Raw genomic sequence first — 11,925 nt, forward strand, 5'->3', positions numbered from 1 at the left:
AAAATAAATAATGTTACAATGATGCCAATAGTTATCTTGATCAAAAGAAAGTTCTATAGAATGAATAAATAAAGCACTCAACTCTTTTAATATAACTCTAGTTTGATAAGATATACATTGAATCTCACTAGATAAATGCTTAGAGTAAAAAAGATAAACTACAAGAATCACTCACTCAAGCATAGCAAATTGGCCTAAAAAGAAATAGGATTGTTGTGAATGGATTAGCTCTATGTTATTAAAACATCAACAGACATGGCGATGTCGACAACATATATAACCTTTCTTTTATGACTCAACAACTAGATCGATAACACAACTTAGCCTTTTATAGACACTTGATGGTCGTATTCAACATTAAGACCTGCACAACTCACAACTTCTTTAATTTGACCATTAATGGTCAAATATGTTAGAAACATATGCAAATTATATAGATAAGCATTAAGCATACTTGGATAAATATATTCTAGCATTCTTTTATAAGAGAACACAGTTAGATGCATTGGAATGAGCAAATAAAGTTATAATGATCAAAATTGTCATCTTTTAGCTTTTTGAGTAATGGTTATATTTTTTGAAATTACATGCTAGTACTCGACTAACTCTTACAAATACTCGATTACTGAAACACTCCAATCGATTGAACGAATTAGATAATCAATTATATTGAAACCTTACTCAAGTAAGATAAATCATTACTTGATTGACTCAAAAGCCACAAAGACTTTGCATTAAGCACTCGACTATTAGGCTAAGCTTATTCGACTAACACAAGAATATACTCAAGTATAGATAATTGATACTCGATTAAAATTAAGCACATAGACTTAGCTAGATTTCATCCAATCTTTACTCGATTAAAACATATAGATAATCGATTATAAAAATACATTAGTCGATTGAGAGAAAGAGGTACTCAACTAAGGAGATACTTGGAGATTTTATAACAAAAAGATACTCGATTAAAAATATTCCATACTTCATTGATTTTTGAAATACAAAGAGCTTGTATAAAATACTTGAGTATGAAACCTTAATAGTCGATTGAAAGAAGGTTTTGCTAAAGCATATAGTTGATTGATTTGAATAATACATAAACCAATACTCGGTTGAAAAATATGCTCAAATTTCAACACACACACACACACACACACATATATATATAAATATAAAGATACTCGATCATACAAAGTACTATATTCAATTATAGCTTTAAAAAGCATAGCTTTATAATAACATGCTCGAGTACATTTTTATGATATTCAATTAACTAATCTGAAAAATACACTGAGCATAGCTATTTTTGATTGAAGGCGGTATGAAAGCTTTCACTACAAAAAATCAATGTTTTAGCGATGAAAAATTCCGTCGCTAAAAAATTTAACGACGGATTTAGTGACGAGTACCTTCTCGTCGCTAAAAAGGGTGTCGCTGAAATTTAGCGACAGGGTTAGTGACGAGAGTATTTTAGTGACAGAATCAGCGACGGAATTAGCGACGGGGTTGACCCCGTCGCTAAATTTTTATTTTTTTATTTAATTTTTTTTTTTAGTGACAGGGTTGACCCCAAAATTCAAAATTCAACCCGTGCTAGACCCCAAGCCATCCCTCAGTGCGCTACGTGGCAGTGCTGGGATAATACCCTCAAAAATTATCTCATACTCTCATCCAGATTCGAACCCCCAACCTCTTATGACCAAGTTTTGCACGCGAGCGAGCCGATCTAAAAACCTCCTTGTTCATTGATGTATATAAAATATATTTATAGTATTATCTTTCAAATATTTTAGAATTATATTTATACACCAAAATTTTTCAAACTTATTTAATGATATTAATTTTAATATTTAATGTTAGTAAAGGGAAATAAATATTAATTTTAGTTTTATTTCGTTATTAATTTAAATAAAACTTTATTAATTATTATATTAGTAGTGAAAAATTATGTTTTTATTTTGATTTTAATTTTAACATATTCAAAAAAATATTAGTTTAATTTTTACTAATATCAATGTTAGTAAAAATTATTGTGATATGTTTAAATGTAAAATTTTTTATTTTTTATTTATTTATTTTTATTTTTTAGTGATGGGTTGACCTGTCACTAAATTTTAATTCTTTATTTAATTTTTTTTATTTTTTAGCGACGGGGTTGACCCCGTCGCTAAATTTTAATTCTTTACTTATTTTTTTTTTTATTTTTTAGCTATGGGGTGACTCGTCGCTAAATTTTAATTTTTTTTATTTAATTTTTAGCCACAAGAGTGATACTATCGCTAAAAAATAAAAAAAATTAAATAAAAAAATTAAAATTCGCTAAAAAATAAAAAAAATTAAAGTTTAGCGACGGGTCAACCCCGTGGCTAAAAAATAAAAAATAATTAAATAAAAAATTAAAATTTAGCGACAGGGTTACTCCTGTCACTAAAAAATAAAAAAATTAAATAAAAAAATTTAAATTCGCTAAAAATAAAAATATCAAATAAAAATTAAAGTTTAGTGACAGGGTCATCCCCATCGCTAAAAAATAAAAAAAATTAAAAAATTAAAATTTAGTGACGGGGTTAACCCCGTCGCTAAAAAAAAAAAAAAAAATTAGCGACAGGGTTACTCCCATGGCTAAAAAATAAAAAAAAATTAAATTCGCTAAAAAATAAAAAAATCAAATAAAAAATTAAAGTTTAGTGACGGGGTCATCCCCGTCGCTAAAAAATAAAAAAATAAAAAAAATTAAAATTTAGTGAAGCGGTCAATCCCATCGCTAAAAAATAAAAAATAAAAATAAAAAATTAAAATTTAGCGACGGGGTTACTCTCATCGCTAAAAAATAAAAAAAATTAAATAAAAAAATTCAAATTCGCTAAAAAATAAAGCAAATTTAAATTAAAAAAATTAAAATTTAGCGACGGATTTCATTCGCGAATTCCTTTTCTAAATTTAGTGATGGGTATTCCGTCGCTAAATTAAAAAAATATTTAAAAGAATGATTGGATACTTTGCCTTCAAAAGATTTAAAAATACATATACTTGGTTTACAATAAGTTTTTATACTTAAGCTGAATTTTCAAAGTATTTTTCAAACATTTAACATCAAGCTCGATCGACATCATTTACAAAAAGTTTTAGAAAAATACATATACTTGGTTTACAAAAAATTTTGCCTTCAAAAGGTTTAAAAATACATATACTTGATTTATAGAAATTTTTGCCGATTTTATTCGGCCAGGGGAGGGCCAAAATGATGTTGTTTTGGCCTAAAGTGATGGCAGTGTGAACGGCTGCTATTGCTCCACGTAGCGCGGCCTCAGCCATGCTTTTTGGCAATTTAAAGCCCATTTCAGGCTGAATTCATGTGTGAAACAGAAGGGAAATGAGGGAAGGAAGGGGGGGGCGCAGGCAAGTTGAGAAAGAGGAAGAAATGGGAGAAAAATTAGGGAATTTGGGGGTTATTTTGCAATTAAAATAGTCAGATACGTGGATAAAATTAGTGTAAGCATTTTATGTGTAGATTATAAGTTTTACACGGTCAAGTTACGTATTTTATATAGTTAGATGTGATTATTTTAAGCTGTAATCTTATTATTTTTCGTACAACGTTTTATTTCACAGTGGGAGAGCAGAAAAGGCTAGAAATGGTCGTTTTAAGACAAGTTTCTAATCCTCTCTTCGTGAGCTTTAATTCCTTTACAAGTCCTTGTCGTTATTCATGTTTTATTCCTTCCGTTGTTGTTATTCAGTTCCACGAATTAATTGTGTAACTACGCGTGGCAACCATTTTTATGATTGGTGTAATATTTTTGGCTAACCGACATGGGGCTTTTTATTGCCTCAATTCCCTGGGAATGATGCTGCACCTGGTTGGGTTAAGTTCTAGATGGGTGTGTGTGTGCCAGTTGTGGGCCTTGGGTTTTTGTGTGTGAAATTATTATTTATTTAATTATAGTTGATGATGACAGTGCATGTCGGGGTTAGGTTACATCTATTGGGGGTCATGCTTTGTGTGTGTGGAAACGTGTGAGCATTTGCATGACCCGTTGGCCTAAGAGCCAATTTGGGTACTCTAGGTAAACATATGCAGTTAGAACATTTCGCATGTGTGTATTCCTATGTGGGTATAGCATGGCCTAATGCTTGGTTTATGGAGGATTTGTAATCACGTTCATGTTGTAGAAGCCATTGCTTTTCTTATGTGTTGCATTGCATGTGTTAGACATCATTTTATTAGAGAGCATGTGTTACAAGGTGATATTATGATTAAATTATGTGGATACCAAGAATCAACTTGCTGATATTTTTACTAAACCTCTTTCAAATGAAAATTTTCTTTTTCTTCGAAACTCACTTGGGATGATTCCTATTCCCTAATTGTATTTTTTTTCTTTCTCATGTATTTTTTGATAGATTACAAAAAATGGGGGGAGAGAAAATATATAGCTAAATAGTGTTTTAAAAAGATAAGAGGGAGACTAAATTAAGGGGGAGAGAGCAAGTTAAGGGGGGGAGCCTAAATTAAAGGGGAGCAAGAGCAAGCTTAAGGGGAAATCATATTTTTGTTAAATCATTTAAGTATAGCTTCTTTCATGCTTTTGCAATCATCAAAATGGGGGAGATTGTTGAGTGTAGATTTTGATGATTGATGATTGGCATATGTGAATCTGAATGTACATTTATATTTTATGTACTAACAAAGCATGAAGCCTTCATAAGGCTTACAAAACTGTTTTCTAGTGATTTCATGACACAGGTTATATATGGAAACTTCTTATATTGATATAGAGATTTCATTATATATGGAAACAAGTTTTTAGAGAGCTTTTTAGAAATTTAAGTATTTGAGCTATGTATGGAAAGTTTTTCTTGGCATGGAAAGTCTAGAAGATATATATATGGAATCCTTGTTCATATATGGGAAGTTCAAAAGATCTATATGGAAGTTTTTGAGGAGATTGGAGTAGTCCACTATATGGAGTTGCCATATATGTAACTTGGCGACATGGCATTGTTAACATGGCATTTTGATGACATGACAGCCACGTGGAGCACACTCATCAAGGCTACATCATCTCGTTGGTCTAGATATGGTAAGAGAATCATGGAGTAAATTTAAAGGTTCCTGAAGCTCCTCTACTCAGTTAAATATGGAAGAATTTTTTGAATTGCATTCAAATGGAGAAGTTAAAGATTCAGCATTATTGTTCAACATTAATGGAGGAAATTAAGGTTTGAAAATTAAACCTTGATTGATATTACTTTCCTTTATTGCTGATTATTTCTCATTAAAAGGATATGGAAACTCAAATCATGGAATCAAGTATCCTACTCATTATGGCTAATTGATATCTTCATTATGGGAGAATATTCAAAGGATATCTTGCATATATTCAGCTACACAAATTGATTCTCTACTTGTCAACATTTTTTAGTATGGAAACTTGATCAATTATGAGCTTTTGAAGTTATAATTGATATCTTCATTGTTGGACAAATTTGCTTCATTATTTGAGAATATTTGGTTGGATTTTACACCATTTGGAGGTTTAAATTCAAATTTCAAATTAGCTATGCTTATTATGGAAGCTAAGGGGCCAATTGCACAATCAAAGGAGTTTGAAGATCAACTAGAAGTTAGAATTGATCATTTCTTATTTATTGTCGATTTTGCAAGAATTATGAAAGGTTTTGATGATATTTTAATCCTTAAAATCAGCCATGCATTAGTGGAATTGATTTGCTCATTCAAGGCTGATTGGAGATCAACAAAAGTCAAAGGTCTTGATGATCAATCAAGTTAGCTGATTATGAAAGGTAAATCAAGAATTTAATATGAAGGGCTAACATTGGCTTGAAGACTTGCCACATGGAGGGCTGAGATTGATCAAGGAAAGCTTACTCTAACACTATATAAAAGGATCTCTTGAAGGCTTTGGAACAATTTTTGGAAGCCCTATTATTTTCTACATTATTGGCCAAGATTTTCATTCTTTTTAATCTTTCTCTTCCTCTATCTTCTTAAGAGAAAACTAAGAGAGTTCTCTACGCTTCATTGTATTATTTTTGAGAGAACCCTATTTCTCAATCTCTACTATTCTTGTATCGTGTAAAGAGCATACAAAAATCCAAACTAGTGAGTGTGAGACTGCAGAAGTAGTTTGGTGGTGGTGAAGCCAAGTGAAGGCTTTGCTGGTCGTAACAAAATTTTAATATAGTGGATTTGGTTGAAAATCCTAAGGAAGGAAATCCTTAGGTAGTGGATGTAAGCCATAAGAGCCGAACCACTATACATCGCTGTGTTCTTCTTCTCTCCACTCTTACTTATTCTTGCTTGATTATACTTGTTTGTTTTTGGTCTTGTGCTATCTAAAGTGGCCAAACCCTAAAGCTTACATTCTTGTTGGTTATTTTGATTATATTCTGATTTGAATTGATCATTCTTTATACTCATTCAATGTTCCATTTGATTATTTAAAGACTTGTTATTGTGTGCATTCAAATCACTTGTTTTCACCAAGTTGTAATTTGAAGAGTATATTGGACCAAAGCACATACTAACACAGCTGGCGGATATTATATTATCCATCTAGTATTTAAGTGCTCCCGTACTCTCAACTACAATTTTGGTTTGTATTAAATTTGTTTTCTCATATATATACGTGCATAAGTTTTGCATTAGAGTTTTAAAATGTGTCAATTCACCCCCCCTCTTGACTAGGTTAGAACTCAACACTATGCACACGGTGACTTTGATTTCTTGATGTACATCTTTCGGACGGGAGTACCGATCCGAGGCTATTATCATGGGCAGGAGAACCGTATCGTTTCAGGTGGGAGTACCGACCTGAGATTGGCACTATTACCATGGACAGAAGGACCGTATCGTTTCAGGCAGGTGTACCGATCTAAGGTTGACATTACACACTGAAGTATCATTCCATTTCAGGCGGGAATACCGACCTGAGGTTATTTTTGGCTCGTGGTTTCATGCTTGTCAGTTCATGGCAGCGGCAGGTTTGTTGGGGACTTGAGTACCGATTTTGTCTATGTGGGCTCCAAGGACCATTATGTGCAAGTTTATTTATGCGGTTTTCGCTTATCTTGTGGTTCATGTTGTGCATGTGTATGTCTTGGGCACAGGAGTGTGGGTTGATACTTGTGTTGCACATGGTGTGTGGGTGGTTTGGTGTTATATCAACCTTGTTCTTGTATTCACTTGTTGAGTCTTGTGACTCACCCTTTATTTGCTTTCCAACATTCTAGGTAAGAGAATCGTCTAAGATAGCAGGTACGTTCAACGGAGTTTGGTTCAGACCATCGAGCCATAGTAGCCTATGCAAAGTCCTCTCAAGACTTGGTCCTGAGTGTCGTGTGTTTGGTTAGAGTATGTAAACCTAGGTAGACTCATGTTGTGAATGATTATGTAAAGACAGTTATGAAAGGTTATGTGATGTAAAAAGTTATGGTTTCTAAAAGGGTTATGAGTAAGTTTTAGTTTGTGTTATTGTTCAATATCATTTCAATAATGACCCTCTCACGAATCATCTATGCGCACAGAGGTTCTGGGAGGCAACCCGTTACATTTCCAATACTATTTATAATATTTATTTATAACTTAATTTTAAACTCAATTAATTAAAAATAAGTATTATTTTTGATAAATATTATTAATTAAGAATATTTATAATATAAATTTTTTATTAATTCCTCAATTAATCCCTCAATCAATCAAAAATAAATATTATTTCTAAAAAATATGAATAGACAACTTAATAAGTCACAAAAAATTGTTCATTTGTATAAAATAAAAATAATTTATATTTAGTACTTATTATTTCAAAGTAATTGGAGATCTCCTATAAAGTATCTTAAAACTTTTCACTATCAATTAAATAAATATTATTAATAGGAAATTTGAATAGACAATTTAAATTATTAATTAAGTCAGGTATAGATATATAATTTTTCAATGAATTAAGAATAAATATTTTTTCATAAATATTATTAATCAAAAATATTTAAAAAATCCATACTTCCTCACATTTAAGAGTTTTAATTTATATTTATATTTATAATTTATAAATAAATATATAATATAATAATTAATTTTACTTTTATAATTAATCAATCACTACCTTTAATTTAATACAAGACTAATGCATGGATTTTTTAATACTAATTAAGATTGAAGATATTACATTTTTAAGATTAATATATGAAATTTTTAATATTAATTAAAATTTAATTTTTAAATTTATTGTGATTATACCTCCCATGCACGGCACGAGTGAACACTAGTTAAGGTTAAATTGACAAGTTTCTATGTAGCTAATTGATTAAAATAAAATAGTAATATCAAGTATTCCATTTCTTAGTCGAGTAATCAAATTTTTATTTAAATAATTAATCTGGTGAAAAGACTAAGCAGTTAGGTTTAATTGAGTAACTCTTACCTTAGTCAAATAAATTTATGCCTTGGCCAAGCATAATATGCTAAACAGGGAATGAGTTTTTGTAATTGTTTTATTATTAAACTAAGAGATTTCTTGTACTCAAGTAATGACATATTATAATCGAGTGTCAAGAATGTTTAATTGAATATCAAATATAAAGTTAAGATGTTAACCCAATAAGATGTATTCTACCCTTGAATAATATCAAATTTAACCGTCAGCTAAATAATATCAAATTGAATTATCTCAGAGTCAAATTTGATGGCATACATATATATATGTATATTATCTTCCTTAATCTCCATATTCAAGATAGTCTCCTGTTTGCTGAAACTCTTTCCAAAAACAAGATAAATTAAATTATGATCTGCACTGGAATGATGATAATTCATAACCTTTGTATATTAGATATCTTCCTGAAAATTATGAAGATATTCTTCTAGATCTTTCTTAATTAATTTGTCACGTGTTCATAAAGAAATGTATATATAGAAGAATGTTTGGAAAGCCATGGTGACTACAACAGTGAATGTTTGGCACGTGTTCACGCGTTTAGAAAGAAATGTATAGAAGAATGTTTGAAAAGCCGTGGTGAATACGCCGGGATTGATAAGAGACAGAGAGAGACTTGACTGAAGTCTTTTGATTGCGTTTAGTAAAAAGAAGAAGAGGAAAAATGCTACTTCTATAAATAATTAAATTATTAAGAAGATAATTGAAGGTGTAAAATGCCCACTCAATTGGTAGATTCACCACCCTTACCTTTAGTCGTCTTCTCTCTCCTCTGTCATGGTCGCTTCTAGCAAGCTCATCTTCGCCTCGTCGCCTTCGCCTCACCACCTTGTCTACCGCCATTGCATTTTATTGTTGTCTCGACGTTGTTGCCTCTGGAGCAAGCTGATGGGGCTTCATAAAGCCCGAACTTCTCTCGGCAGCTTGATGATCGGACTTCATCAGGCCGTTAATCAATATATAATGTATATATGTATATAATGACATTAAAATACAATGACTTTATAGTTCTACTTTATCTTTTTTCTCAAGTGGAAGTGTTAATTGGGTTTTTTGTTTTTGTGAATTTCTTTGAAATTGCATGTTCTCAACTACTTAATAAAAGAATATAATAAAACTTTAATTCTAAATAATTTAAATTCTCATATAAACTAAAAAACATAGTTTAATATTTGAGGATTGTTAATCAATATATAGATAAAAAAATGTGAGATATGAAAAATATTTCAAATAAAAGTATTTTTTATTGCGTTTGTAAAATTTTCTAAAAAATAGTCACATGACTTCTTATCTTGAACTTTCAATATAAATTTATCTATTTCTCTTTCAAATAACTTATCTTAAACTTTACACGTAAGTTATTTTAATAGAAACTTATTTTACTCATTTTAACAAATACTACTTAATATATATATATATACATATATATTTATATAATGACGTGATACCACATTTTTCATAAATATTTTATCAAAATTGATTTTGGTCCAAACACGTTTTCCGAAAGATGAGCGAATGCCATGAAGAAATCAAAGCCTTCTCTGTAAAATAACAGTTTATACCGTTTTGGTGAGTTTTTGGCTGCAACGGAAAGATTCTCCTCCCAAAATCATATATATATACACGTAAATGCATGCCAACTCCAACATCTCACCCACAAGTAGAGATCAGCTTCGATCACAAAGCCAACAAATTAAAATATCAATAATTAGTAATGGCTTACGACAATGGAGTCTGTGGTGTTAACAATGGCGATCTCCTCGGAGCCGAAGCCTACATTTGGAACCAAATGTTCGGTTTCATGAACTCTTTCAACTTGAAAACCGCAGTTGAACTGGGAATCCCTGACATCATCCACAACCACGCCAAGCCCATGAAACTTTCCGACCTCGTCGCTGCCCTTCCCATCAACCCATCAAAAGGCCAGTGCATCGGCCGCCTCATGCGCAGCCTGGCTCTTTCCGGCTTCTTTCTCGAGAAAATAGCCCGAGAAAATGAACTCCTAGAAACTCAGTACACTCTCACCCCCACTTGCCGGCTTCTCTTAACCGACAATCCCTTCACTCTTTCGCCGTTCTTGCTGGCCATGCTGGACCCGAGTTTAATAAACTCGTGGCAATACCTGACGGCTTGGCTCCAGAATGACGATCAGACGGCGTTTAACACAGCCAATGGGACATCGTTTTGGGATTACGCCGGCCACAAGCCGACTCTGAACTTCCGGTTTAACGACGGAATGTCGGCTGATTCGAGGTTGGTAGCGAGTGTGATGATTAAGGAGTGTAAGGAAGTGTTTGAGGGGCTAAGTTCGGTGGTGGATGTCGGCGGCGGGACCGGAACAATGGCCACCGCCATTGTCGAGGCCTTCCCGCACTTGAAGTGCACAGTGTTTGATCAGCCACATGTAGTTGCTAATTTGCAGGGGCGTAAGAACTTGAGCTTCGTTGGAGGGAGCATACTTGATGTCTTCCCAGCTGCGGATGCAATTCTACTCAAGGTATATATATTTATACATATTATATTTCTTTATTATCTTCACTTTCGACGATGTATATATACGTATTATCTTCGTTTTAGCCAATGTATATACATATATATATATATATCTTTACTTTTACAGCTGAACTCTTACTTATATAATCTAAAATTGACAAACAGTGGATCTTGCACTTCTTGGGCGACGAAGACTGCATCACTTTGTTGAAGAAATGCAAGCAGGTAATTCCAAGCAAAGAAAATGGAGGAAAGGTGATTATCATAGACACGGTGACGGGGATCTCCAAAGGAGCAGAAGAATAAGTCCAGACACAGTTCTTCTATGACATGCTAATGATGATTAATGTTGCAGGAAAAGAGAGAAATAAGAAAGAATGGGCAGAGCTGTTCTGCAAAGCTGGTTTTAGTGACTACAAGATCCATCGGATTTTAGGATTAAGGTCCCTCATTGAGGCATACCCTTAATAAATCAACACTTTCTATTTACTATTCACGTTAAATAAGTGTATAAGCTTGTTATAGTTCATTCATCTAAGTTAGATGATCATTGAGGCATGCCCTTGATGAAGTCAACATATATAGTTGTTTCACTAAATAGGCAAATGTTTTAAGTTCTATTTATATGTAACTCTTGATCATGTTATGGATTTGTACTAATTAATTAAGATTGGGAATGGGGAGCTCTACATTATGACCAGTATATTTGCATAATTATAAATGTGTTTTTGTCCAAATCCTAGCTACACCTGCATGATTGTGTACATCTACACGAGATTGACAATGAGCAGGATCTTTTTTTTTTTTTTTTTTGTCTAATTCGTCCTTTATATAGGTTTTAAGAGAATATACAATTGGCTTAACCAATAAGAAGTTAAAAAATAATAATAATGACTACAATTATACCTTAGATGAAAAAATCATACACGTAACGCATACCAAGGAAAATTGACGTTAGTTGCTTGTTCTAAAT

At 32.1% G+C, this 11,925-nt stretch overlaps 1 pseudogene; it reads left to right on the forward strand.

The window, feature by feature from the left end:
- Positions 1-10,120: 10,120 nt before the first annotated feature.
- LOC127792668 (trans-resveratrol di-O-methyltransferase-like) lies at positions 10,121-11,657 on the forward strand (annotated as a pseudogene).
- Positions 11,658-11,925: the final 268 nt, after the last annotated feature.

This window comes from Diospyros lotus, chromosome 15, assembly GCF_014633365.1.
Source record: "Diospyros lotus cultivar Yz01 chromosome 15, ASM1463336v1, whole genome shotgun sequence".
Lineage (NCBI taxonomy): Eukaryota > Viridiplantae > Streptophyta > Magnoliopsida > Ericales > Ebenaceae > Diospyros > Diospyros lotus.